Genomic DNA, 27,567 nt, shown 5'->3' on the forward strand with positions numbered 1-27,567 from the left:
ATGGAAATTAAAGTATGTTGACCTAGTATGTGCCCAATAAATAATTTGGGTAGATTTCCTACATAAATGACTATGTTAGCTTTATTTCTTCTTTTCCAATCTGAACACCTTTTCTTTTTCTTGCCCAACTGCACTGGTCAAAACCTTCAATGATATATAAAAGTGGTTAGAGAAGACATTCTTTTGCTGTTCCTGATATTAAGTGGAAATCATGAAGTCTTTTAACATTAGGTTTGAAGTTAGTTGTATGTTTTTTGTAGATACTCTTATCAAGTTGAGGAAGTACCCATCTATTCCTAGTTTGCTGAGAGTTTTTTATCAAGGATTTTGGATTTTGTCAGATGTTTTTTCTGTATTGAGATGCTCATATGATCTTTCTCAGGTAAACTTGAATTTTTTTTTTTTTTTTTTTTTGAGTAATGAAAACGATTATTTTTTTAATGTTAAACTAGCCTGGTATTCCTGACATAAACTCACCTGGTCATAATATTATCCTTTTTATATATTGTTGGATTTGCTTAAATTTTCTTTAGAATTTTTACCTCTATGTCTATGTTTACATATGGCTATTCAGATATCTATTTCTTCTTGAATGAGCTTTGACAGTTTACATCTTTCAAGGGATTTGATGATTTCATCTAAGTTGCTGAATTTGTTTGCCTAACATCATTCATAATATTCCTTATTATCCTCTTAATATTTGTAGAATTTATAATGGTATCACTTCTCTCATTCCTCATATTGGTAATGTCTCTTCCCTCATTCTCTCTTCTTGATCAGTCTGGCTAAAGGTTTATCAATTATATTGATCTCAGAGAACAAGGTTTTGGTTTCATTGATACTCTGAACTGTTCCAATTCATTGATTTCAACTTTGATATTATTTCCTTTCCTTTGCTTCTTTGCAAGGCCACTGATTTGAGACCTTTCATCTTTTCTAATACAGGAATTTCATTTATAAATTGCCCCAAGAACTACATGAATGACATTCCATAAAATTAGATTTAAAAAAAATTTTCGTTCAGAATAATTTCTAATTTCACTTGTTTTTTTTAACCCATGGGGTATTACAGTTATTTAGAAGCATGATATTTTGTTTCCAAATATTTGGGGATATTCCAGGTAGCTTTCTGTTATTGATGTCAAACTTAATTCTTTTGTGGTCAGAGAACTTACTTTGTATGACTTGAATCTTTCAATATTGAGACATATTTTAAGGTCTAGGAGAAGAGTTGGGAAACTTTTTATGTCAGACAGTAAATATTTAAAGTTTAAATATGTAACCGTTTCTGTTACAAATTTATTCACTTTAGAAAACTCTCAAAATATAAAAACCATTCTTAATTTGTAGGCCATAGTTTACTGACCTTGGTCTTGAATGCAGTCTTCTTGGATAAATGTTTCATAAATACTTTAAGAGATTTTGTATTCTACTTTTATAAGTGGACTGTTCTAGTTTGTCATTTAGGTAATACTGATTGATAGTGTTGTCTGAGTTATGTCCTTGCTGAGTTTCAATCTGTTGTAACAATTATTGAAAGATGGGTATTAAATTCTTTGACTGGAATTGTCAGTTCTGTCAGTTTTTGTTTCACATATTTTAAAATTGTTATGTGGGGCATAAAACATTTAAGATTGTTATAACCTCCTAATTAATTGGCCCCTTTATCTTTTTCCATCCTTGTACTTTCCATATCTGTGTGTCTTTGTAAAGTGTGTTTCTTGTTGACAGCATGATGTTGGGTCTTGCTTTTCATCCAGTCTAACAATCCATGCCTTTCAGTTTGGATGCTCAGACCATTTATATTTAATGTGTTGTTATTATTAGGTTTAAGTCTGTCATATTGCTACTTGTTTTCTATTTGTCTATCTGTTCTTTGTTGCATTTCCCCCCTCTATCTGCTTTCTTTTGGACTGAATATTTTTTATGATTCCATTTTATCTCCTTTCTCGATTTATTAGTTATAATTATTTTGTTACTCTACCAGTTGCTTTAGTATTTATAATATACACTTTCAAGTTATCACAGTCTGTTTTTCAGGTAATATGTCAGATATAGCCCAAGAACCTTAAAACAGTATACTTCATTTCACTCCTCCCAATCTTTATGCTATTGTTATATATTTTGTGTGATGTTATAAAGTCCACCATATATTGTTATTATTGCGTAAACAGTTAATATTCTAAAAACAGTAGTGGGGAGCAGAGGTAGCGCAAGCAGTTGAGTGCCTGCTTCCCATGTACCAAGATCTCGGGTTCAAATCCTGGAGCCTCCAAACAAAACAAAACAAAATAGCGATACTAAAAGGAATTTAAATAAGAAAAAAACCTTACATAATTACGCATGAAGTTACCATTTGCTATGCTCTTCTTTCCTTTGTATAGATCTGTATTTCCATCTTTCATCAATTTTATTTTGCCTGAAGGACTTTCCTTGACATTTCCTAGACTGTGAGTCTGCAGGCAATTACTTATTTCAGTTTTTGTATGTATGAAAACATCTTAATTTTGCCTTTTTTTTAAACAATATTTTCCTGGGTACAGAATTCTATATTAACAATTTTCAGTATTTTAAAGATGTTGTTCCACTGTCCTTTCACTTGTAGTGTTTGTGTTCCTTATCTGTGTTCCTCTATATATATTTTTAAGATTTATTTCTCTCCCCTTACCCCCGTTGTCTGCTCTGTGTACATTCACTGTGTGTTCTTCTGTGTCCGCTTGCATTCTTGTCATGAGGCACTGGGAAACTCGTTTTGCTGTCATCTTGCTGTGTCAGCTCTCTGTGTGTGCGGCGCCACTCCTGGTTAGACTGCGCTTTTTTCACGTGGGTTGGTTCTCCTTGCAGGGTGTACTCCTTGTGCATGGGGCACCCCTACACAGGAGACACCCCTGCATGGCATGGCACTCCTTGTGCATGGCAACACTGCACGTGAGCCAGCTCACCACACAGGTCACGAGGCCCTGGAGATTGAACCCTGGACCCTCCATCTGGTACCGGATGCTCTCTCAGTTGAGCCACAACTGCTTCCCTACATAATGTGTTTATATGTCTATTTTCTCTGGCTACTTTTTAAGATTTTCTCTTTATCACTGTTTCTGAGCAATTTATTATAATGTACCTCAGTGTCATTTTCCCTTTTTTTGTGTATGTTCTTGGTATTTTGTTGATAGTCTTAGGTCTATGATTTCATAGTTTTAATCAAATTTGGAAATTTTGGTCATTATTTTTTCAAGTAATCTCTTTGTCTCCACCTCTCTCCCCTCCTCTCATCACATGTATAAAAGGCTCCTTGATGCTCTTTTAAGATTCTCTTTGTTTCATTTTGGATGAAGGCATTTCCATGCTTTGTCTACAAGTTCACTAATCTTTTCTCCTGCTATGTCTTATTTGCCAATAAATCCACTCAGTGTTTTTCATCTCAGATATTGTACTTCTAATCTCCAGAAGTTTGGTTTGTTTTTAAAAATCTTTCATGTCTCTAACATAGCTCTACCTAATCTATAGAGTTTCAATTGATTATTACCATTGTGGGTTATTTTTTCCTGCTTCTTTATGTGCCTGGTTATCTTTGACTGAATGCAAGGTATTGTGAATTTTATCTTGGGTCCTGATATTTTTCCATTCTTAAGTCTTGTTCTGGAATATAGTTAAGTTCTTGGAAAAGTCTGATCCTTTGGATCCTGCTCTTATGATTTGTTAAACAGGTCTGGAGCAGTCTAGAACTTCTTATTCAGGGAATTATAATGCAAAAGCTGAATAATATACCATAAGGATATCTTTAAGCTTAGAATTTAGTTCTGCAAAAGATTTCTGCAATGATCTTGGTTAATATATTTAATCCCTTTTCTAATATAAAAATGATAACAATCTTATAAGAAATATTTACTTGCATTAAAAACTGCAAACACTGTGAAAGAAAGAGTGGGAGAAAGAAGAGGAAAGAGGGGGCATTCCAGAAATTAGTTTTGTGGGCAAAGATGAGTTTGGTAAAAACTGTTTTATAATACACGAATATATTTTCATTCTAAGGAGAGTTGTTAAAACAAAAGACATTAGGAACAAATAGACCTGGATATACTTCAGAATCCTCCACACAGAAAAACTCAACCTGTCTCACCCTCAGTATTTTCATCTGTAATGTGCCATGCTCTTTCACAGAGTTTAAACTGGAAGAGAGAAAATAGTTAAGTCTACTGAATTAAAATGTAAAAGAAAAAAGTAATTAAAAGTAATTTAAAATTCCCTGGTAATCAAGTAAAGTATATATCTAAATTGGATAGTCTCCCTTTTTTCCCTCATAAATTTCTATTGGCTTAATATGAATCAAGTGAAAAAGTTACAATTAATAAAAACATCCCTAGTGAGAAAATGTGATTCAAACCCTAGACACTTATTTATGTTCCTAATGTAGTTTCTTTATATAGATATTTCTCCCTGTATCAGCCTATAAACACTTAACTGTCATGACTCTAGAGCTGAATAACTTTAAAATTGAGCACGAAGGATGTTATCCTAGATAGATTCTAATGCTAAAATTATATTCTATGCAATTTCATTAGACAGATTCCAGATTATTGAATAGAAGCAATCTAAAGTAAACTAATGTTTGAACCTACAGCTGAAAACCTAAGTCCATTACTCCTAAGCAAATCTCATTGCACAAAATCAGGCCAAATCTTTTACATTCCTCAAGCATTTAAATATGTATTTTTCAAAAGGATGTACAAAAATTATACCAATCTCTGGTTTTATTCTACAAACACCCTGTTTTAGCACTGTCACAGAGTAGCAATTTTGATTTTGCCTAACACCTGGAACTGGAAATTTCTCACTCTATGATCCCTCGACCCCTTTACTCTTGCCTTGTTTTTGGATTTCTAAGACATAAAATAAAATTAACTTGGTAAGTATTTTAGAATATCACTAGGGAGACATCTTCAAGAATCAGGAATCATGGACCTCTGCTAACACATCTTGTGATTTATAGTCATTCTCCAATGAAGGCTTCATTTAAGAGTACTAATTTATTTATTGTTATTCCAGATTTCTCATTTCCCAGTAGCCTCCCTCATGTCTCCTCTATCTGTTGCTTTCTAAAATTATGCTCTTTTGAGCTGCGTGTGCCAAGTACACAAGAAATTCTAATGGTGTACTTAGTTTCTTCATCAGCACTAAAATATTCTCAACCTATTAACTGAGAATTGGGATGCTTAGGAGTTACCCAAAAAAGAAGGTAGGCAGGACGCAGAAAGGAAGACAGGAAAAAAGGATGGAAAGGAAGGAGGGAGAGAGACTATTCTTAGGATAGTTTGAAGTAGTTCTATGGAGTCACAAAAGCTACCACAATTGGGATGCAGTGACTAGATGGGAGCACGAGGAGACTTCTGGGGGTAGTGACCGGAAGGGAGCATGGGAGACTTCTGGGGGTAGTGACCGGAAGGGAGCACGGGAGACTGCACAAGAGACTTCTGGGGATAGTAACCGGAAGGGAGCACAAGGAGACTGCACAAGAGACTTCTGGGGGTAGTAACCGGAAGGGGGCACAAGAGACTTCTGGGGGTAGTGACCGGAAGGGAGCACGGGAGACTTCTGGGGGTAGTGACCGGAAGGGAGCACGAGAGACTTCCGGGGGTAGTGACCGGAAGGGGGCACGAGGAGACTTCTGGGGGTAGTGACTGGAAGGGAGCACGAGAGACTTCCGGGGGTAGTGACCGGAAGGGAGCACAAGGAGACTGCACAAGAGACTTCTGGGGGTAGTAACCGGAAGGGAGCACAAGGAGACTGCACAAGAGACTTCTGGGGGTAGTAACCGGAAGGGGGCACAAGAGACTTCTGGGGGTAGTGACCGGAAGGGAGCACGGGAGACTTCTGGGGGTAGTAACCGGAAGGGAGCACAAGGAGACTGCACAAGAGACTTCCGGGGGTAGTAACCGGAAGGGGGCACAAGGAGACTGCACAAGAGACTTCCGGGGGTAGTAACCGGAAGGGAGCACAAGGAGACTGCACAAGAGACTTCCGGGGGTAGTAACCGGAAGGGAGCACAAGGAGACTGCACAAGAGACTTCCGGGGGTAGTAACCGGAAGGGGGCACAAGGAGACTGCACAAGAGACTTCCGGGGGTAGTAACCGGAAGGGGGCACAAGGAGACTGCACAAGAGACTTCCGGGGGTAGTAACCGGAAGGGAGCACAAGGAGACTGCACAAGAGACTTCTGGGGGTAGTAACCGGAAGGGGGCACAAGGAGACTGCACAAGAGACTTCCGGGGGTAGTAACCGGAAGGGAGCACAAGGAGACTGCACAAGAGACTTCTGGGGGTAGTGACCGGAAGGGAGCACAAGGAGACTGCACAAGAGACTTCCGGGGGTAGTAACCGGAAGGGAGCACAAGGAGACTGCACAAGAGACTTCTGGGGGTAGTAACCGGAAGGGGGCACAAGAGACTTCCGGGGGTAGTGACCGGAAGGGAGCACGGGAGACTTCTGGGGGTAGTGACCAGAAGGGAGCACGAGAGACTTCCGGGGGTAGTGACCGGAAGGGGGCACGAGGAGACTTCTGGGGTTCTCATAATACTCATTTTCTTCATCTGGGTACTAATTACCTGGTGTAAATTTAGCAACACATACACTAATGGCTCATACAACTTATTTGTTGCATATCAATAAAAATTACATTAAAAATAATAAGACCCAAATAGAAATGACAAAGTGACTTCATCACAGGAATCCTTGTCATTTAATTACTCCTCACAACCACCATACTGCCTACAAGATAAAAAGCCAAAGTCCTTAGCAATCTGATTCATAACAGCTCCCTACTATTTTAACTTCTGCATCTGCCCAGCCACAAACCCTAAAACTACTGAAATATTCCCTGAATTTATCAGGCCTCATGTGAAACTCTACACCTCTTTCAATACTCAGCTCCTTTGTTAAGTCTTCCCAGTCCTTCAAGCAAAATTATTAGTTCCATTTTTATGCTTCCTTGCTACTCTGCCTCTGTTATGGGAATTTGGTTTTATCATCACCAGCTATCTGGGTATTTATTGGTCTCACCCCATAACTCTAAGCTCCTATCTGATGCAACTATGTCTTATTCTTCCTCTGTACCTAGTGCCTAGTAGGTATCTTACACAGTTGGCAGCTTTCATAGTTGATCCCCTGTTCCTCTTTATCCACAGTTCTCATTTTTGTACCTGTCATCACGCCTCATTAGTCAGACTTGCAACACTGTCCAATTTTCTGATTACAGCCCAGGATGGAACAAGAATGCACTGAAAGAAACTTGTTAAGAAATAAGCCTGAAATAAGGATAAATGGACTCTCTATGAAGATCCTGCCAGGAAATCCACTTCTAAGATTATATCCTGATGAAATAAGACAAAAATTTAGTAGATCGTTCCTTAGACTGTTCCTTTTACCTGTAGAGAAAAACTGGAATCAACATAAATGCCCCAAAATAAGAAGTGGTTAAAATTATGGTATATCTTTACATTCCATAAGAGTATATTTATCCATTAGACTGTAAGCTGAACATTTATTGCTGTGAAATTTCAATTGAAAGGAGTTAATATTGGTTATTTCTAGATGGTGGGATTAATTTTTCTTCTTACCTCAGGCTATTTTGTATGTTCTTTAACACCAATTACTTGTAACAAGGAAGAAAAAATGTTTTCAGATATACTTATTTAGCATGAGGTCATCATTTGCTTTTTCATTAATTAAACAAATACTTGAAACATTAAGTAAGAACAGTCCTTGCTTTCATGGCTCTTAATTTGTAAGGATAAAAAAAAAAAAGCACGATCAAACATTCTTAGAAATATTTCTATTCCTCTTTCATTCTCATTACCTAATTGCCCAGTCATTCCTTCCCTTATTTATCAAGAACTCTGCCATTTGGCTTATAGTATCTGCCTCCCCTGCATTTTCTACCATCAACATTTGCCACCTCAATGTCCATATGAAAAATCCATCCCAAAACCCTGAACTCTAGGACTCCACCAGCTTTCACAAATATTTGACTTTACTCAGCAATCCATACCTGAAGCCACACCCCAACTTTCTAATCACCAGGAAATTTTCCTACATTAAACTTATGTTGATTTCTGACCACATCTACTTATCCTTCCAGTTTGTTTATGCCATTAGTCTCCAAACATCTGCTTTTATCCTATTTTCACCTCCATTTCTCAACTGTTCCTTTTTCTTTCAAATCAACATCTCTCACATAGCTTCGTATCTTTTAGCCTCAGTTCCCAGATACATTAGTTTCTCTTCCTAATAACCTTTCCCCTAATTAAATCCCTCTTCCATTCCCCTGGGCATATATTTCATACCATCTTACTTCAACTCAAACTTCCTATTCACCTTCGGCCTTAACTCTTTATGCATTCTTTATCAGAGAAAAATCAAAACTCTTAGCTGAGTGACCTCAACTTCCTACCACACAAAGACATACCACACACACACACACACCAGGAATTAAATGGCCTATCAATTGCATTTTCTTTCATTCCTTCTCTTCTGGACAAATTTAACCAATGTATGCTCCTTCATATGCTCCATTCTTTACCCACAAAATGATGAAAGTAAGTGCATCGTGATGGCCTCCCTTTGAGTAAGATTAGTGTGTCCTAGGTGAAAGAAGGGGTCCGTTTGCATCCCTTTGTCTTTCCTGTTGGCTCTCTGATGCCTAAAGGTAAAACTTTTTTCCCCACAAGATATGAAAATACATTTTTCCTGGAGATCTACAACAAAGTACAGTATTTAATAACACTAATATACAAAAGACACTTTACCAATTTGGAAGAAGAAAAGTGGTGTGTATGTATATATATTTTTTCTAGCAGGCTGCATCATCGTCTTCTTGGTGTGTTGCCTCACCGTACAGGGCCCTGTGCCTCTCTGTCCCGTGTAGGTCTGGGACACGGTTGTTTTGTTTTTTTTTAAACAGGAGGTCCCAGGGATCGACCCCGGTCCTCTCTATGGTAAACAGGAGCTCATCGGCTTGAGCCACAGCCACTTCCAGAAAGCGGTATATTTTTGAAGGGGCCTTGAGGACAATGCCTTCCAATCATTCCTGACTTTTTCCCTCAATTTTCTCTTACATTACATTAGGGGGAAAATGTTCAAAAGCAAGTTCACAAGTCCAGTTTTTTTTTTTTGTTTTGTTTTGTTTTTTAAAAAGATTTATTTATTTATTTAATTTCCCCCCCTCCCCTGGTTGTCTGTTCTTGGTGTCTATTTGCTGCGTCTTGTTTCTTTGTCCGCTTCTGTTGTCATCAGCGGCACAGGAAGTGTGGGCGGCGCCATTCCTGGGCAGGCTGCACTTTCTTTTCACGCTGGGCGGCTTTCCTCACAGGCGCACTCCTTGCGCGTGGAGCTCCCCCACGCGGGGGACACCCTTGCGTGGCACGGCACTCCTTGCGCGCATCAGCACTGCGCATGGCCAGCTCCACACGGGTCAAGGAGGCCCGGGGTTTGAACCGCGGACCTCCCATGTGGTAGACGGATGCCCTAACCACTGGGCCAAAGTCCGTTTCCCTCAAGTCCAGTTTTAAGGACAAATTAAAGCTATGTACAAAGTATTTTTACACCAAGTGGTTTAAAAGGACTCTTTAGCTTTATCATAATTAACAACTGCTATGTATTAACACTTTTTAGTTCTAAAGGGCTAAACTTTAGTAATTTCTATTATAGATAAAAGGAAAGGAAATTTGATAATAATGGTAACGGGGGAGACTGGGCAGTCATTAGATTTAGTTACATGCTACAAAGAATTTCTTAGCAGGAAAAGTTTCAAATCCTCTGTACTATATTAATAATGTTGCAGTTTATGAAAAGTATTGCAGTTAAGTCACATCAGCTTTGGATTGTTTTGCCAATGGCATAAACATCTAACTTTAAAAATATCTTAATGCTTATAAAGACACATCCTCCAATAAGGGGGAAGAGTTCTTAGGTCAAATATGCATAATTCTATACATGGAAGGTTGAAATGAATGTAATCTTTTGTTTCACATCAAACCTATCTTTTTTTTTCCTTAAGAATTTATTTAAATTAGGCGTAGTCTGAATATATTGTCCCTAGTCCACTGGGTCAAAAGTTAACAGTATGAAGTCAACAAGTAAATTAAATGTTAACAGCAAAAAATTAAAGGACTTAAATTAAAAACATAGGGCCTTAATCCTATAATGAAGGAAAGTAAGGCAAGAGTTCCCACAAGGGCTGTAAACTGTTCACCTATTTAAAATAAATTACTTCTTTCAGAGCTGCCTTCAAAGGTTAATTTGTTTTAATCACATAAGCATTTCTTAACCAAAAGGGAATGTGCTGTATTTTATTCCCTTTATTTCCCCATGGATTAGTTCCATCAGAAATAATTTTTATGTATTTAATAATAGAAATGTAGCATGAGGCTCAACTGTCTTGAGAACTAGTCGTATAACCTCAATCATATCTCCTGGAGACCAGAAGGTCTCAATTTTACTTCTGTTCACTAAAAATAAACCATAAAGAAATGTTAATATATTCCTGGTTCTCTATTCTCCTCACCTTCCAGGATGAGGTTCATCCCAACTCTCTCTGAGAAAGTTACGAGTTATTTTTTAAAGTTTATACTCACTGTAAAGTTTGTTATTAAACATTTAAAATGTCTCTTGATAAACTGTCAAGAATAGATCCATTTTCTGTTATTATTTATCAGCCCTTTTTATTATCTGAAATTGCTTCCCCAATATAAGGATTTTAATAGCTAGGGCAAAAAGTTCATAATCAACCCTTGGTATTTTTCAGACCTTACACAGGGTATGACTTAACATTCTGGATGTCGCTTTTTGAGAGAGGCCCTTTTAAATTGGAGAATGACCAGAAAAAGAAAGCCAAGATGGTAAAGGCCTTAAAACCATTAAAGAAACCACGGGTATTGGCGGGGGAGGGGGGGAATAACTGGTTTATCTCCAGAATAATCTTAACCATTATTAACTGTAAATGAATTTTAATTCCATCTAGTAACTTGTGGGCAAGAATATGGAAGTAAAACAGCTCCTCATACGGGGGAAAAAAAAGTAAACCTCCACAATCTTAATGGAATTAGAGTTTTGAGTGTGCTTACATGAATCTGCTCTACTCACTTCTAAAAATTGGGGCTCTAAATCATGCAAAGTACATTTTCAAAACAGAAATACATTTCCTGATATAGGTATAAATTTTCCCCTGTGTAACTAATGTTGACATACTTTAAAAATCACATAAGCCAAAAAGAAACTATTTTAAGGGCCATCTAAAACATTTATGCATAATTAAGTGCTTATCTTGATCTTTCATTAAAAGAATCTATTCACCTGCAAAATAAATGTGTTTTTAAACAATGTATTCTCTTAAGCTAATACCTAATTGAAGCATAAGTTACATACCATTTACCATATGGTAAAGTTATGTACCATTAAGTAAACTCTCAGGAGGTTTAATGTGTAATTAGTTCAGGGAAAATAAATTATCAAATTTACTTGACAGAATAGAATGTCAGCATCTAAAATAAAATGCAACCTTGCATTTTAAAAAGGGAAAATGGATGAGTGAATCTGTGAGAAAAACTCATCACATTTCTGCCAACAAATTTCCTCAAATATTGTGTGGGTATAAGATTTCAGCATAGGTATAGCAGGATACTAGATGCTTTATCCAACTGAACAGTTGCTGTCCGTCTTGAGGTCTGACACTTCACAGCCCTAAAAAAGATAAGTACTTTTAATGAATGTGTTAAATGACAAAGTACAGAAAAATGCCTACATTTGGTATTTTTAAAATTAGATATGCATTTACCATGATTAAAAATTTAATTTGAAAATTTCAAGAATAAAGTTGAAAATTGAGTAGAAAATAGATAACTGTATATATATATGATGCAGTTGCATTTTAAAACCAGCCATTATTAACATATGTCCTTTTTTCCTTTATTATACTTCTTCTAGCCTGCTAATTATAATATTCTTGGCAGGGGTGGGGGGAAGCATAGCCAAACAAGTACAATACAATGTTAAATTTGATAATAAACAGGTATAGAACAAACAGAATACCTTGTTCATAATGGTACTTAATAAAGAATTATTTATTTAAACCAGAAAACAGCCTTCCCACTAAAAACAGAAATATTTACCATTTTATATTACTTATAACTTTAACTCAGGTTATAATACACAGAACATACTACACTAAAACCAGTGATACTCAAATTTGTTCAGGTGATAGAGCAACTAGTGATCATGTCTCTTCACTGAATACCATTCAATACTTATCAATACCAGTAACTGTGCTGAGGACATAGAACAAGGACAGACACAGTTATGAAACTTTCAAAACCAGGAAATATGTCTCTGTATGAATGCATGTATGTGTGCATATACGAAACGGCTGTTCACATACCATATTAGTCTCCTATGCTGCTGTAACAAATAACCACATACTTAGTGGCTAAAAAACAACATAAATGTATTATCTTATAGTTCAGGAGGTCAGAAATCCAAAATAAGTCTCAATGGGCTAAAATTAAGGTGTCAGCAGAGCTGTATTCCTTTCCGTTTTCAATTACAATTAAAATCATCTGAAATTAGGTTTGTATCATTCATCTATAAATGTATTGTGTATGCATGTTTCCTAGCGCTGTCCGCTGAAAGATCCAAGAAGCAAAGACCCCTCAGGAGCAATGAGCACACCTAGTCCTGGTCTCTAATACCATTCTCGACTAACGGGAAACAGGGTTCTTCAGCGAGATGGCTAGTTCCAGGGCTGGGGCAGGGTAGGCACATGATGAGCCTGAACAGCTTACAGAAGTAAGGAAATGCTCCAAAAAATTCATGTGGGCATGTCACAAGGACATAGGAGCCATACTGAAGGTGCTCCCACTAGGCAAATCTGAGACAATTTGAACACAACAGGAATTAAATACACACTTAGTATTTAGGAGTGAAAGGCCATGATATATGTAACCTCAAATGGTTCAGGAAAAAATCTGTATATAGATGTATAGATATAAAAAAATTTGTATATAAATATGATGAGCAAGTATAGAAATGAAAAGTTGAAGGACTATGAAGTTCAGGTAAATAATAATAGACAAGTAAATGGGACAGAAGGAAAGGCTTCTTGCTGATGCTGTGGGCCAAATGGCAAGTGCTGAGGAAGTGCTAGATTTGTCTGATCATTTTGCAACCATCATGTTAAAATTCTCTCAGCATAATGGATGCTAAACCTAAAGGGAAATTTTGATGAGAGCAGGATTTTGTGCTGTCTTTTAATTCTCCCCACAAACTGCTAATTAATTGCCAGCTACAATAAAAAAGCCATTAACTATACAGTGGAAAATTGGAGCTGTATCTGTTTTTTTTTTTCCTAAGATATTTGTGCTCACTGTCTGTTCTCTGTGTCCATTTGCCTTTCGCTCTGTATCTGTCTTCTCTTCTCATGTTTTCTTTTAGGAGGCATCAGAAACCAATCTCAGGACCCTCGATGTGAGAGAGGCACTCACTCGCTTGCGCCACCTCAGCTTCCTGGTTCACTGTGTCTCCCATTGTCCCTCCTCTGTGTCTCCTTTGTTGCATCCTCTTGGTGCGCCAAGTTTCCATATAGGCCAGCTCACTTTCACCAGGAGGACCTGGGACTCGAACCGGGGACCTCCGATGTGGTAGATGGGAGCCCAATCATTTGAGCCACATCTGTTTCTCTGGAGCTGTATTTTCACCCGGTGCTCAAAATATCATCAATAAGGGACAGACAGTTATCATGTACTTCCAGATGTGATACCCTGAGCAAGACATATCACCTGTACAGTAGTCCACTTGAGAATGTGTGACCTCAATCTAATCATAAGAAGACATCAGATAAACACAGAATGAGGTATGTTCTATTAAAAGGGAGGCAAAGGTGAAGTGGATGTGGCTCAAGCAGTTGGGCACCTGCCGACCACATGGGAGGTCTTGGGTTCCATTCCAGTGTCTTCTAAAAAAAAAAAAGATGCATATAGAGAGCACCTATGAATAGACAGAGAGCATATAGCAAGTGCAAACATTGGGTGGGTGAGGGATAAATAAAAAATAAATCCTAAAAGGAAAAAAAGAGGCAAGGGAAGGAGTTGCATTCTTCAAAAAATGTCAGAGTCAAAAAAGAAAAAGAAAGGCTGTGGAAATGTTCCAAGTAAAGGAGGCTAAAGAGACATGACAACTAAATGTAGTACCTGACCCTAGACTGGATCCTGCACCAAAGGGGGAAATTAATAGATCAGCCTTCAAAACTGGTATATGGATGGTACATTAAAGTATCGTTCCAATGTAAATTTGAAATACCCTCTCAAGTATTTATGGGTGAAGGGCCAGGATGTATAACTTTATCTCAAATGGTTCAGAAAAAGATTGTATATGTATGTACAAGAGAGGAAGAATGCCCACACATGAGAGCAAGCACATGATATAGATGTTCTTTGAACTACTTTTATTTTTGCAGCTTTTTGTTAATCAGAAATTAATTCCAAGTAAAAAGTTTTGTTTTTTTGAACGAAGTTCACGTCAGACAAACAAGGCCAGCAGGAAAATAAGAATTTAGAAACATCTTTTTAAGAATCCATTTAAGTGCTCACTTCCACAGCACGTATATTAAAATTGGAATGCTACAGAAAAGATTAGCACATCCCCTGCATAAGGATGACAGGCAAATTCGTGAAGCATTCCATATGTTTTTTTAAAGTGTGAGAGGAAGAGGGGATGGGGGTATTTGGGAATCCCCTACATTTTCGATGTAACATTTATCTAATCTAAAGCTCCTTTAAAAACAAAGAGAAAAATAAAAGCAAAATCCTAATAAAAAAATAAAAAAAGAATCCATTTACGCAAATGGTTTTTAAAGCGTTCACTAGTGTATATTACGTTTTTAAGTAAATGTTGACATTTTTTGTTCTTCAAGAGTCTTCTTTCTTTCTTGAAAGATGAACAGACCTACAGCTTCCAGAGTTTTATCTAAATAAGTTATTATACTAAAGCCAACAAACCATTAGTTGTAGCTTACTCAGTAGAAACAACAGGGGAAGGGGGAAGCACTGAAATTAGAAGACCTCTGTTATACACCCTACCGATATTTACCATTCATTTGCTGGGGATTATATTCCAGTTTCCAAGTAAAAAAAACAGGTTTTAAATTACGATTTCAGTTCTACTTTCATGACCAGTAAAGAGGAATATGCAGAAACACAAACTAGGTGGGTAGAAGGAAGGGGGTGATGATTAACTCTTCACAGTACTGAAGAAGTACTGAGGAAGCTGAAAACTACAGCTCTGGTGGAGCACCTGCTTCTCATGAGATGCCTCACGAAGTATTTCACTTCATGAAGTAGCAAAGTCCTGGCAGGTATTCTTACCCATGGATTGGATGGTATGAAGTAAAAATCCTTTTTCCCTTTGACACTTGATTCAGGAATTTGCCCCCTTGTGGTCAAACATGAAATTCTTAGTTTTCAAAAGACCATCTTTTCCAGTTGGGCTTTCTGTTAAAGCATAGGAACCATGTTGTTTGATTTTGTTTTCTCCCATTTTAGGGAATCAGGAAGCTTTCATTAAGGAATTCTGGTTTATTAAATAAGATTTTTAAGCAAAACGGGACTTAAATATTCTAATAGGGACTTCCACATAAACTTATTTTTTTTAGGCTTGGACTCCTGACCTCGTGTGTGGGAAGCTGGTGCTCAACCACTGAGCCATGTCAGCTCCCTGAGTTGGTTTTCTCGTTTGTTTGTTGCTTGTTTTTTTTTTAGGAGGTACCAGGGATTTAATCTGGGACCTCCCGTGTGGGAAGCAGGCGCTCAACCCCTTGAGCCACATCAGCTCCCAATCCACATAAACTTTAGTTTGCAAAATGAAGATAAAAATTGCACCCACCTCATGAGTTATTATAAGGATTCAATGGGAAAATGCACATATATGCTTAGTACTATGCCTTAAACATAGTAGGTACTCAATAAATGTTATTTATCAACATCATCTTCATCTCTTTAGAATTCTCTTGACAGAATATATCCAAAAGAGGATAGATAAAATTTTTTATAGTGAGGATATCAGGTTGTTATTTGCTGGTTCCTTAAATTCTAGTATCTTCCAAATAAGTTCCCCAAATACATGACTTATCCAGACTATCCTTAACCTATTCACCCCACAGATACATTATATTAATATTTTTAAAATACAAAGAATATATGGTTATCTCTGGATGTTAGAAATTTGGGTGGTTTTTATTTTATATATTTTAGACTGGCTTGATTTTCATTTTTCCCCTTTCACTTTATTAATCACAAAAAGCAATAAAACTATTACGTTTTCATTTAGTGCTATTCTTACAACATAGCAAAATAAATTAACATTCTTATTATTCCACCTGACAGATATGATAACTCATGTCTGGCAAAAATCATTTGTAAGGCTGATTTATCATTTTAAGGGGCTCCTGAACAAGAAAGCTAACCCCTAAAGGCACTGACTGTAGTTAGATTTTTAAAACAACTATTAAAGAAAACACTTTAAGACTGCTATTAATGACTGATTGAAATTAACAGCTAACATTTACTAATACGCCAAGCACTGTTCAAACACTTTTAATATATTAAAGTACTAATATTACTCATTTTACAAAAGGTCAAACTGAGGTTAACTCACCTAAGGTCACAGCTGGTAAGTGACAGGACTGGGACTCAAATCTGGAGACTTTGCTCACAGAGCCCACTGGCTTAACCAGCGCATACGGCTGTCAAAAAGCAGACGGGCTCTGCCATACTACTTCTTGATGATCTCAAATTATAAAATCTATTTCTTTTCCAGTTGTATCTCAATAATATAAACCACGACAGCCTTCCCATTTTCTTACTATTAGTTCTTAAGGCACTAGTGGCCACTGCCTTATATCCACTGTCTTTGTATATAATAGGTCTTTGAATACTTTAGTTTTGAGTCAATGTAACTGCAAGTTGTCTTGGGACAAAAACTGGGGGGGGGATGGGGAATGTAGTAATATCTCAGATTTTAAACTGTTGGATCCTTTAGAAAATACGGGATCAGGAAAAGCTCACCAGTCAAAAATAAAGTTAAAATCTAATCATGTAGAAGCAAAGCAGTTTTAAAGTTTGTCATCATAATTACCCCGGTGACAGGTAAGGTCACTTTTCAATTTGCGTCACCCTTTAATGTCCTGCCCGGGGCTCCAAAGGCGAGCAGCTCTGCCTAGGTCCTGAGCGCCCATCTGCAGTGGTTCTACGATTTGGGGGCAAGTTTCTCACAACCTGAGTGCAAGGCCGACTTCACGGGGCCGCCGCGAGCGCGACGCGGCAAGAGCCGCAGGCGTCCGGCCAGCGCCCAGCGCCGAGCACGCGGCGCGCGGGAGGACCGGGGCGAGGCTGCGCACGAAGCCGCGCACTCGCCGCCGCGCCCCTCGCCCGCGACCGCCCGAAGCGACCCCGCAGCTGCCCTCGGGCAGCGCCGGGCCGAAGGTTAAGGCCGCGCGGGCGCGGGACGCCGGGATTCCAGGGCTGCGCCTGGCGGCGGGCAGCCCAGGCCGGGAGGAAGGGCTCTCGCCCCCTCCTGCAAATTAAGTCGAGGCGGCACCGACGGGGACGGAGCGCGCGCACCCCCGGGTGCGCTCGGGTTGGCAAAAGAGCGTCACGGAAACGAGCCGGGTCTCCAGCATCCCCCAGCGCCGGGCTCACCCACGTGCCAGCCACCGAGGCCGCCCGCGCGCGGGGTTCGCCCCGTCAGCCGAGTAATGGTACCCACCTCAGGACGCTGTGCTGAGGCTTAACTGCGATAGCTCCGGCGAAGCGCCGGCGTTCTCCAGGAGAGCGGGACCCCGCGGGGCTGTGCCGAGTTCCCGCGGACTCAGAACCCCCCCCCCAACCCCGTTCTCTAGAGTGTAGACACTGGCTGTAAGACGTTTTTCTTTCCGCTTGAACTCTGGACCCTTGTTAGTTTCCCTCGCGTAGGAGGAAAAATGCCGGTCGATTAAGCGTCCGCCGACCCTCGGGCCCCTAGCCCTCAGTGCTGGCTCCGCCTCAGCCGCCCAGCACGGGCGTTGCACGCACGCGCAAGGAAGGCGGCAGGAGGGCCGCGTTCTGGGCAGGCACGGAGCGCGGCCAACGAGGATGACTGTGCGCATGTGCAGGGCGGTGTGGGTGGGGGGACGGGGGTATGAGTGTGCGCAGGCGCACAGGGTGGGGAAAGCCGGAGAAAGAGGGTTGAGAGGCGGTATTGACAGCTGTGGAGGCAGCCCGCGTTCCCGGCATGCCTCGGGGCGGCGGGGTTGGCTCTAACGAATTTGAATGAGGAGCCTCAGCGCTTTCGGCGCCATTTTCGAGTGATGCCTGAGCTCATCAATCTAGCGGGAGAGACGGGATAACCTGTCCGAGACTCCAGCGCCGCTAGGACTTCGCCGAAAAATCACTAAAAAATCGCCAAAAATTTTTCCTAACATAGGGCAGCCGGTGGAGCTTCGCCAAGGCTGGAGCAGTCGGTAAGAGCCTGAGGAAGTGGCCGAGCGGGACTCAGGAGGCGGCAGTGGTGGGACCGGCGGGCGCTGGGGGGGTGTAGGGAGTGGACACCGGATCCGCCCTCACTTGAGTCGCGAAAAATGCCAGGAAATCGGGCCGGGGTGACCTGGGTGTGTGCGGGCGGGCGGACTGTGGCGGGAGCGCGAGCGAGGCGCGTGGGGGAGGGGAGGCGCGGGCGGAGGGGCCGGGGGCGGGCGGAGGCCCCCGCATCTGTCAGCGCGACCCCGGCCCCGCCGCGCCGCCTGACAGGAGCCGCGGGCGCGCCTCGCCCGGCTCGCCCGGCCTCGCCGTCCCCCCGGCCCGCCGGCGGCCGGCTCCTCCTGGCAAGAAACTTGGGGCGGGCGGACCGCTGAGGCGCGGGAGCACCGGGGGCCCGCGGCCGCTGTGCCTCGCCGGGGACGCACCGCAGGCGTGGTGGTCTCCTGGCGCCGGGACGCGGGACGCGCCTGGAGTGCAGGTCGCGGCAGCCCTCGGGCTCCGGGGCCAGGCTTGCGCGCCGCGGGGCGCCGGGGCGGGGGAGGGCAGGGGCGCGACGGCGGGGCCGGGCTCCCCCGCGCCGGGTCGCCCCTTTGCCGGCGGGGAGGGGCTGGGGGTGCTGGACGCCGGGGCTCGCGCGGCTGGGTTCCTTCTCCGCGGAGGCTTCCCCTCCTGCAGCCTCGGAGACCTGTCGCAGGGGAGGGGGACGCGAAGCCGGGAGAGTGCGTTAATTCCCCCCGCAAAGTCTGGACCCCGACCGCTTAACGGTCGTTTTGCAATCTGCACCTGAAATTTCTCGGCGGGGAAGGAGGGAGCGGCTGTTTGTCTTTCTCTTTCGTGATTTTCTTTCTGAGCTCGTGATTCTCTGAGCTCGACAACTCTTGATTTTGACTCGCGGACGGCTGAAAACTTTAAGGGCTCGGCAGATAACGACCTTTGTCAAAATTCCTCCCCGTAGCTGTTAGACGGCGACTCCGTCTCCGCGCCGCGGGCGCCGCTCGGTTAACCCGTTGCTGGCGGAACGTTTCCTGCGTGGGGCGCGCGGCTCGGGGCCGCAGCTACTCCGCGCGGGGTTTCGCCGCAGCCACTCGATTGTTCGCGAGGAGGAATGACGCTGCCTGGTAACCTCGGTCCCGCGCTCTGGAGGGTGGCTCGCCCCACGAGTTTTCCGCTGAAATTGATAGGACGGTTGATTGATTTCTTTCTAACGAGACTGTGGGACCCGCCCTCGCTCAGAATCGGTCCCGAGTGTAGGCGAGCGCACGGAGATGTTTTTCAAATTGTGTCTAACGGAGCTCCCAGAACACTGGACTTGTTACCCCCTGATTGGCTGGAAGGAAGCGGGACTGGGGGGTTTGAATGTTGAACGCTAGATGATAATTCGCGACTTTTCGAAAAATCATACTTTTAGCCAGAGAACCGCAGGAATAATTATGCCGTAAAGACGGGGAATATTTTATTTAATTCCTGTTTGGTAGTTTTTTTTCCTTCCATAAAGAACTTTCCGGTGGTTCTGAAATGTATATTAAAAATAAAACTGAAGAGACCTTTCGTAAAATTTTATTTCTGCTGGCTGAAATTACAAGACTTCTATATATTTGCTCTTGTTCTTTATTGGCTAAAAACCTAATATAAAATTTGGGGTTTTTTCCTTTGACAGAAAATTTTCATCTTAAACTACATATATTTGTCGGATACGAAATGAGGAAGAATGATTTCTTCTATTTTGATGAAAATACCAAATGGAAACTTAATTTTCTAAGTGTTTTACGAGTGAGCTTTTCCACATATTCTAGAAAAATTGAATGTATTTTTTAAAACTTTTCACATCTAATTTAAAATGTATAGGTTTTGGTAGTTCAGCCATTGCAATAGACTTAAACTTTAATTTACAAGAAATTTGTGTTTCTTAATTTAAACAATCAGGTAAGTGGGCACAGGTGTGTATATATAATTTCATTCCTTAATAAATTCATTATGAAGAAATATTGTACACAACAGTTTTGGTGTGTAGTGTATACACAATTGTGAGTGTGTTATTTCATTTGGTTGGTTTTCAATTGATTTTTGTTTAATGGTGGTTGAGACTGCCGTCAGTATATTTTTATTTAGTACTGAACTTGTCATTCCATTTAATTGTATCTTGATAAAAGACGGGTGTGGTTTAAAAAAAAAGCCGTAAACTCACTGATAAACAAGATGGCTGCAGAAGCTTTGAAAAAGAATTTGGTTTAATAGAAACATATCCTTTTATGATTGTCCTTGAAATTTTGAAACTTTTTATTTTCACATTAGGTAAGCTGTATTATTAGAGTATACTCAAAAATCCTACGACCTTTATAAATCTCTCTAGGGCTGTAAGTTTAGTTTATTAGTGGGATAGCTGAGTTTATAAATCATACTATTTTGTATTGCTTTCGTAATTAGAATTATAATCGCAGAACCCATTGTTCATTATCTTTTTAAAAAAACTATTTTGAGTCATTTCATGAAAATTTCATAATTATCTTCTCTGTAAAATTTGATTTAATGAAATTGTAGGAGATCCCATTTCTACTTTAAATATAATTATGCCTAAGATAATAGAACTAGTGGGTGTTGCCTTTTACTGTTTCTTGTGTTTTAATTTTCTTTCAAATTATTGTAAGTGACTTGGAGCTTTTTGAGGGGGAGGGGCTTTAAATCTCACAGTGCAGGTTAAATTTAACCATAGGTTTTTTAGCACTTTGATTTATAGGTTTTTTTGTTTGTTTGTTTTCTGGGTGATACTCGAAGAATTGTTTTGTGTAATAAGCCCTCTCTAAAAGAAGTGAAGGATTCCTTTATATAAAATAGTTCACTTCAAGCTTGAACACACTAGCGCCTAAATAAAATCCAGAGCATTCAAAATACTTTTCTTTTTATGTGATGCTAGATAAGAAGATTTGGTTTTATATTGGTAGGCTTATTGGTATGATTTCCAGTACGTGTCTGTTTTTAAGCATTTATATGCGCTTATTCATATTTCCCTGTAGAAATTGATAGTTGTAATTTATTTTGTATTCTATTTTAAGGTTTTCAAAAAGTCATGTTACCACAGAGAAACAGTTGTGAGGATGATGTTGCCACAGTAGCTCAACTCTTTTTAAAGCTTATGTTTGCATACTGTAGGGTAGAGAGCTGACAAGGGGTTAGGTATCAGTCTTCCTGATAGCATTGATTTTAATTTGTCCTCCGTATTGTTTTTGGAAATCCAAATATGCAGTGATAGGCTTTTAAAATACTATTAAGGTGTTTTAGTTTTACATTTACATAATTTAGCCTCAGGTGTTTGTATGTAACGCTACATTTTTCCCTAATCAGATTAATATCAATTTTAGTGTTTATCAAGAAGTAGGGTTTAAAGATGAAAATTTCCAAATATCTTTCATATTCTGGATCCCTTGTTTCATCATACTTTGTGTACTACATTGTTGTTTTTCATTTTGTGGAGACATGTTTGTTTTTTTTTTAATGTAACTTTTCAGAATGTCACAAATCCAGTAGATTATAAATTTATACACTATTTTCTAAAAATTCTGTAAAAATTTTGTCTCCCTTATTTTAGAGAATACTAGCTTAAAATGAGCTCTTGTCTTTTTCCCTTTTATTTAATGAAGTTTAATAAATCCCCACACTGCTTTCTTTTTAACCCTTTTTTTAGAAGAAATTTTATTGGCCTGATTATAACTAGAAAACACAGAAAGCATTGTCATTTTAGCATATTAGCATACGTGTAGTTTTTTGTTTTTTTTTAAGTCAGGAAACTTTGAAACTCAAACTTTGACTTGCTGAAATTTTGTTGCCTCAAATCTCTTCAGACCAAAGGAAATCACTAATAAACTACCACTTTATATCAAGTAAGTGTTAAAAATGAGGTTAAGCTATATTTGCATTTAGTTTAGAGGTGACAGTATTAAAACTTTTTAATATTATAATAGTAGCATATCAGTTTTAGAGTATATAACTAATAAAAGTTTACATATTTGGTGATTATTACATGTACAAATGACTGTAGATCCTTTATATCTGTTTTGCTTTCTGATAGGGAAATGATTTTTTTTTTTTTTTGCCTTTTTTTTTTCTTGCCTGTCTTAGAGATGCCCCCAAAAGGATCTTCATTTAGAAAGACAGCTTTCAAATAATTGGAATTGATACTAAGTATATTTATATTTTTAAAATTTATTAATTTACCTTATCAAAGTATGAGAAGTTAAACCCTGACTTATTTCAATAAGGAGTGTTTGCACTGGAAAGACTTGTGGTGTCTAGGTATGAATAATAAGCTGTATTTTGTAATAGAGTTGAGATGTAATATTTCAAGTGTTGTTTTGGGCTTTTTAACATCAGTTTTATCGTATACACTTGGTTTTAAGATTTGTCTTACTTATATTCAAACCTCTTTTAGTCCCTTATGTAGTTTTTTATTTTCCTACTATTTAAAAACAATATTTAGTGTGGAGTGTCTTTTAGTTGATGCTGTTTTTCCTTCTGTGATTTTTAAACTTCAGATACCTTAATTTTCAGAGTACTCAAATACGGAAAACTTTGTCTTTTGAGGAACACTATATAGAAATCGTTTTTAATTTTTAAAAAATATTGTGAAATTGGATTGGTACTTGAGTGTTATGTATGAGTCTATGGTTTTTGTCATTAAGCAATCAAATATTAGGTGTCAAAGTAATAAAGGTTTTTTAGGTTTTCATTCCTTCGAAGCTGTTCTCAAAAGTGGAAAACTCGTTCAGAACATTATGGTTTGCTTGAAGTATATTATAAACCTTTGGTGATTTAATATTTTTGTATAGTTGATTGCTACTAAGTTATTAAGATTTAGAAAGATGAAGCGTATAAAAGCCACTTACATACATTTGGTCACACCACCTGGACTTGGAAACATTAAAAAGCCATTTGGCTCAGATCATCCATTTACTACTTATAAATATATTTTTAACTTATTTTAAAAATACTAAATTTCGATCTGTTAAAACTGTAACCAGTTAAAATATTGGGAGATGGCAATATTTTTCACTTAGGCAGGACAAAAGAAAGAAGTTGAAAATAATGGTAATTTCTGTCATCTTTAAATTGATAATTTGGGGAGAAAGGTAATTAAAATTTTATCCCTCTCCCTTGAGTAATCTTTTAAACTGTGGGTACAAGAGTTTCAGAAGCACATGCAAAATGTTTCTGATCTTTCCCTGAGGAGTGCCCTTCCACCAGTCCTCTAGCACCTACACTCACACACATACTTTGAAAATGAATGCCCTAAAGAGAAGTGAAAGTTGAAACATACTAATCTGATTTGTTTCAAGAAGCTTCTGATGATAAATCAACATATCACAGGTGTTTCTAATCAAGTTATATCTATTTTAAAACATTATTTTCAAGTTTGGGGCGTCTTTGAACATAAGCAAAAATGGGTTCATTTTGAAGACCTTACCTCTGTGTTCAGGGATCTGCTGTGAAACTGCAGGAGGCAGAAATCTGTTGAGTGTCTTCATGCTATAATACATGACATTTTTATTGCAGGTTTTGACCTTTAGGAGAGAGCCAATTCTGGAGAACAACCTAACTTCTTTGAATACATACTCAATGCGCTGGAACATGATAGGAGATTAAGGTATACTAATGAATTTTAAAAGCATAAAATTCTATATATTTGCAATATATTTGGGCTGGACTATTGATAAAACTTTCAGTGACATAAAATCAATTTGTAAAGTTTTATTAATAGACAGAAACCATCCTGTTAAGTGGCCAATAACTAAGTTGTCAATAGTCTTGCTTATTAATCGTCTGCACTTTTTTTTATTCAGTGGATGTCCTTATCGTCTTGTATTAGGTCTGTATCCAAGTGAAAATTCCAAAAATAAGTATATAGAGTGATTTTTCTTTTTTCTTTTCTTACTGGGTTCTAGGTAAAATTATTAATACTGGACTTTTCAGCCTAAAAATGTAGTATTTAAATCAAATGGAATTTGGTGCTTGGCTATTTGGCAGAGTGGTAGGTTGGGCCTAAAAATTAGATAAGGTTAATGAGAATATTTTAAGAGAATTTTAAGTATTCAAGTACTAGCCTAAACAATGGCAATTTGGTTGAAACTGAAAAACCCACTTTCTTTTAAGCAGAAACTAGTGTCTTACTCATAGGTACTCTGAATAAAATATTTAAATTCATATCAGAATTTATAAGCTCTTTAGAAATAAAATTGTAGGATACCTGAACTTCCAGTGACTTTTTTTATTGTTTTTCGTTGATTTTTTAAATTGTTTTAGTTGAAAATTTCAGCTATTATTCCATTAATAACATTTCTGTTTGTTTTCTAAATGTTGAGCTGATATAATACAAATGAATTTATTGGACAGTGTTACTAATCTAAATTTTGCATAGCCAAGTATTAACCCACAATATTGTGTTTTTTTTAAAAGGCCATTTTCTAAAGTGAGATTTACTAAAATGTTACATACTATAATTTTTAATTCAATTTTTTTCACTTAAAAATATTTGGTTTCTATACTTTAGATAGAGGAAATCCCACGGGTTTGTTTTCATGAGAAAATGTAATTTAATTTAGTCTTTAGTGAAGTCTTATTATCACCATGGTCATAGAATTCCATATGCTTTTAACTTTAGCCGGTGTAAAATTTCTAAAAACTGATTCAAATTCTCAGGTGCATATTTAAAAATGAATGTTGAGATTCATACCAGAATACTAAATTTTTAAAAATATTTCTGTATAATTCAGTACATATATTTAATGAATCTAAGAATGTGAATCTGAACAGTTTGAGTTAAATAAAATTTTATAGAAATCAGAGTTTGGAATTTAAGAAGGAAATTCAGGTTCTTTTATATTGGTGTTATGCTGTAAGGTGGTGGTTTGAAATCAAAACAAGCCAATAGTGTAGTCATAATTTTGATTTGAAAATGTTATAAAGAATAAGCATAATTGAATAGCATGAAAAATAAATACAACTTTTCCCCTCTGACTTAACCTGCATTTTCCAAATTAGTGAATATTAAGATGAAAAGTAAAAATTATGATCTGAATGTTTAAAAATAGAAATTCAGGTTCAATTTAATTACTTTCAATCCAGGTATCTTTAGACACAACCTTAATGAGTTAAATGGGGGAAGATAGACAGCATTTTTATTTATAGATAAATCCATAGAGTTGTTCCTAATGTGGAGAGTTTATGATTTGTGATCTTTGCAGGTTTCAAAATTTATTGTTTGATTCACAAGTGTTTAGCATCATATAATTGCCTTCTCTATGGCTTTATAGTGGCTTACAAAATAACTTCCAGAAATTTAACTTAGTGAATAATACCTGTAAGAATTGGCATAGATATTAACAGTTTTCTTGTATTTGTTCAACTATTCCTGGGCTAGAAACTTGAACCTAATTAGGTATTATATGTTATTTTAGGAGAGAGTTTAAATAAGAGCTTTTCCCACTGTATGTGATTGGCTATCCTCTAATCCCTCCTTAAAGAACGTTTTGTAAGGATTTTTGCTCTGGGGATTTATTATGTTACTTTTCATCTTTTTTTCAGTGGTGGATTCATATCTTATTTGTGCAGTTTTTATATTTTTTCTTAAATGCCTTTTCAGAGTTAATTAACATTCATTTTCAGGGAAAATTCTTAGTTGTCCCTAAAATACAGTTATATTGTCTGTATTCTTGTTTTATTGAAGTAGTTATCCTTAGGAAGAAAAAGATTTATTATAAAGAATATTTGGATAAATTAGAATGAAATATTTAACATATTTACAAAGAAAGACAAGGCTGTCAGTGATGGATAGTGTTAGTTTATAAGGTTTTTCAGCTATTTTCTTTAACAGAGGTTTGGTAGTGTTGCTGGGGATTCACTGAATAGTAGATACAAACTTTTAAATAAAATTTTTAAAATATCCTATTTGAAGCAATTTTGTACATGTGTATATTTTGTTTTTCTTGAACCAACAAATACATCTTTTATCTATTTCTATTACTTTTCTTCAAATAAGACCTAATACATCAGAATTACTATCTGATAAGCATTTTCAAAACACAATATTTAACTATACGATAGAAATTTTGGTTTTTATTAAATGCCAGTTAGAAGTAGAATATCTGTTTTTAGTACCAGAAACCATATTTTTGATATTCCATTAACATATGTGTTATTTGGTTTTAATTTTACTTTCCTGTTTTTCATACTAGAGAGCACTTGGAGGACAGACATGCAACATGTTTCAAATGTTGCTGATACTGATTAATCCACTGGTTAATAGTTTATTAATCCATTACTGTTTCTAAAACTCAATTTTTAAAAATCCTTCTTTGGCACTTGCTGTTAATTTTCTTTATTGTTTAACTTTTATACTAAATAAATATGCTCAAAGTTATCTTGTTATCCTCTGATCTTCATAATTCTTTGTCATTATTCCTCACTGAGCTGTTAAAGCAGAAAAAATAATTTTAAGGAAAATAAAAATTTAGTTTAGTTTTTTTTTTTTTAACAAAATCATCTGAATTAAAAACAGCACTATTTCACACTTTTAATAAATCTGAAATCTAGCCTTCTTGACAAGGTATTATTTTAACTACCAGCCAATTCTAGTATATCTACCCTTTTTTTCTCATAATTTATTGATGTTCAGATTTTTTTGACTTTGTTTATACTTTCTAAATAAAATCTAATAAATATTTTTGTTACTCATAGTGGCTATTAGGTGCTTGCTAAGTTTTTAGCCTTGTATTGCATATTTAAATTAAGCAAATTGCATGTGGAATTTTTTTTTTTTTAATAGTTGGGATTTTTGTAAAACCGTTATGGGCTCAGCTCTTATTTCTTTGCTGTTAGTGTCTGAAATCAAACAAATGGTGGTCATCAGATATGTAGTACCTGGGAGCCTGGGACTTTTTGTTAGCAAAATAAAATGTTATTTCTTGATTGGAGTTTGGACACTTTATAACAGGAAAATAGCTAGAGCAAACACTCTCTTAATGAATTAA

At 37.9% G+C, this 27,567-nt stretch overlaps 2 long non-coding RNA genes and 1 other non-coding gene across 9 annotated transcripts in view; 2 read left to right on the forward strand and 1 right to left on the reverse strand.

Moving 5' to 3' along the window:
* LOC101413737 (uncharacterized) overlaps window positions 1-27,567 on the forward strand; it is a 99,806-nt gene that overhangs the window by 21,450 nt on the left and 50,789 nt on the right. For 6 of the 7 annotated variants that reach the window (XR_009180745.2, XR_011645875.1, XR_011645876.1 and 3 more), the window contains exons 1-2: window positions 18,069-18,534; window positions 24,095-24,185. This is a non-coding gene — a long non-coding RNA (uncharacterized lncRNA). Of the gene's footprint in view, window positions 1-18,068; window positions 18,535-24,094; window positions 24,186-27,567 lie in introns of those variants that run through there. The other variant, XR_011645874.1, reaches the window with a different exon arrangement.
* LOC139436549 (uncharacterized) lies at window positions 3,997-18,143 on the reverse strand. The gene is made up of 3 exons (XR_011645879.1): window positions 17,802-18,143; window positions 7,193-11,729; window positions 3,997-4,166 (listed from the first exon to the last, which is right to left on the reverse strand). It is a non-coding gene; the product is annotated as an uncharacterized lncRNA (long non-coding RNA).
* LOC131273590 (U6 spliceosomal RNA) lies at window positions 14,622-14,728 on the forward strand. The gene has a single exon (XR_009180854.1). It is a non-coding gene; the product is annotated as a U6 spliceosomal RNA (small nuclear RNA).

The sequence above is a fragment of the Dasypus novemcinctus genome, chromosome 15, assembly GCF_030445035.2.
Source record: "Dasypus novemcinctus isolate mDasNov1 chromosome 15, mDasNov1.1.hap2, whole genome shotgun sequence".
NCBI lineage: Eukaryota > Metazoa > Chordata > Mammalia > Cingulata > Dasypodidae > Dasypus > Dasypus novemcinctus.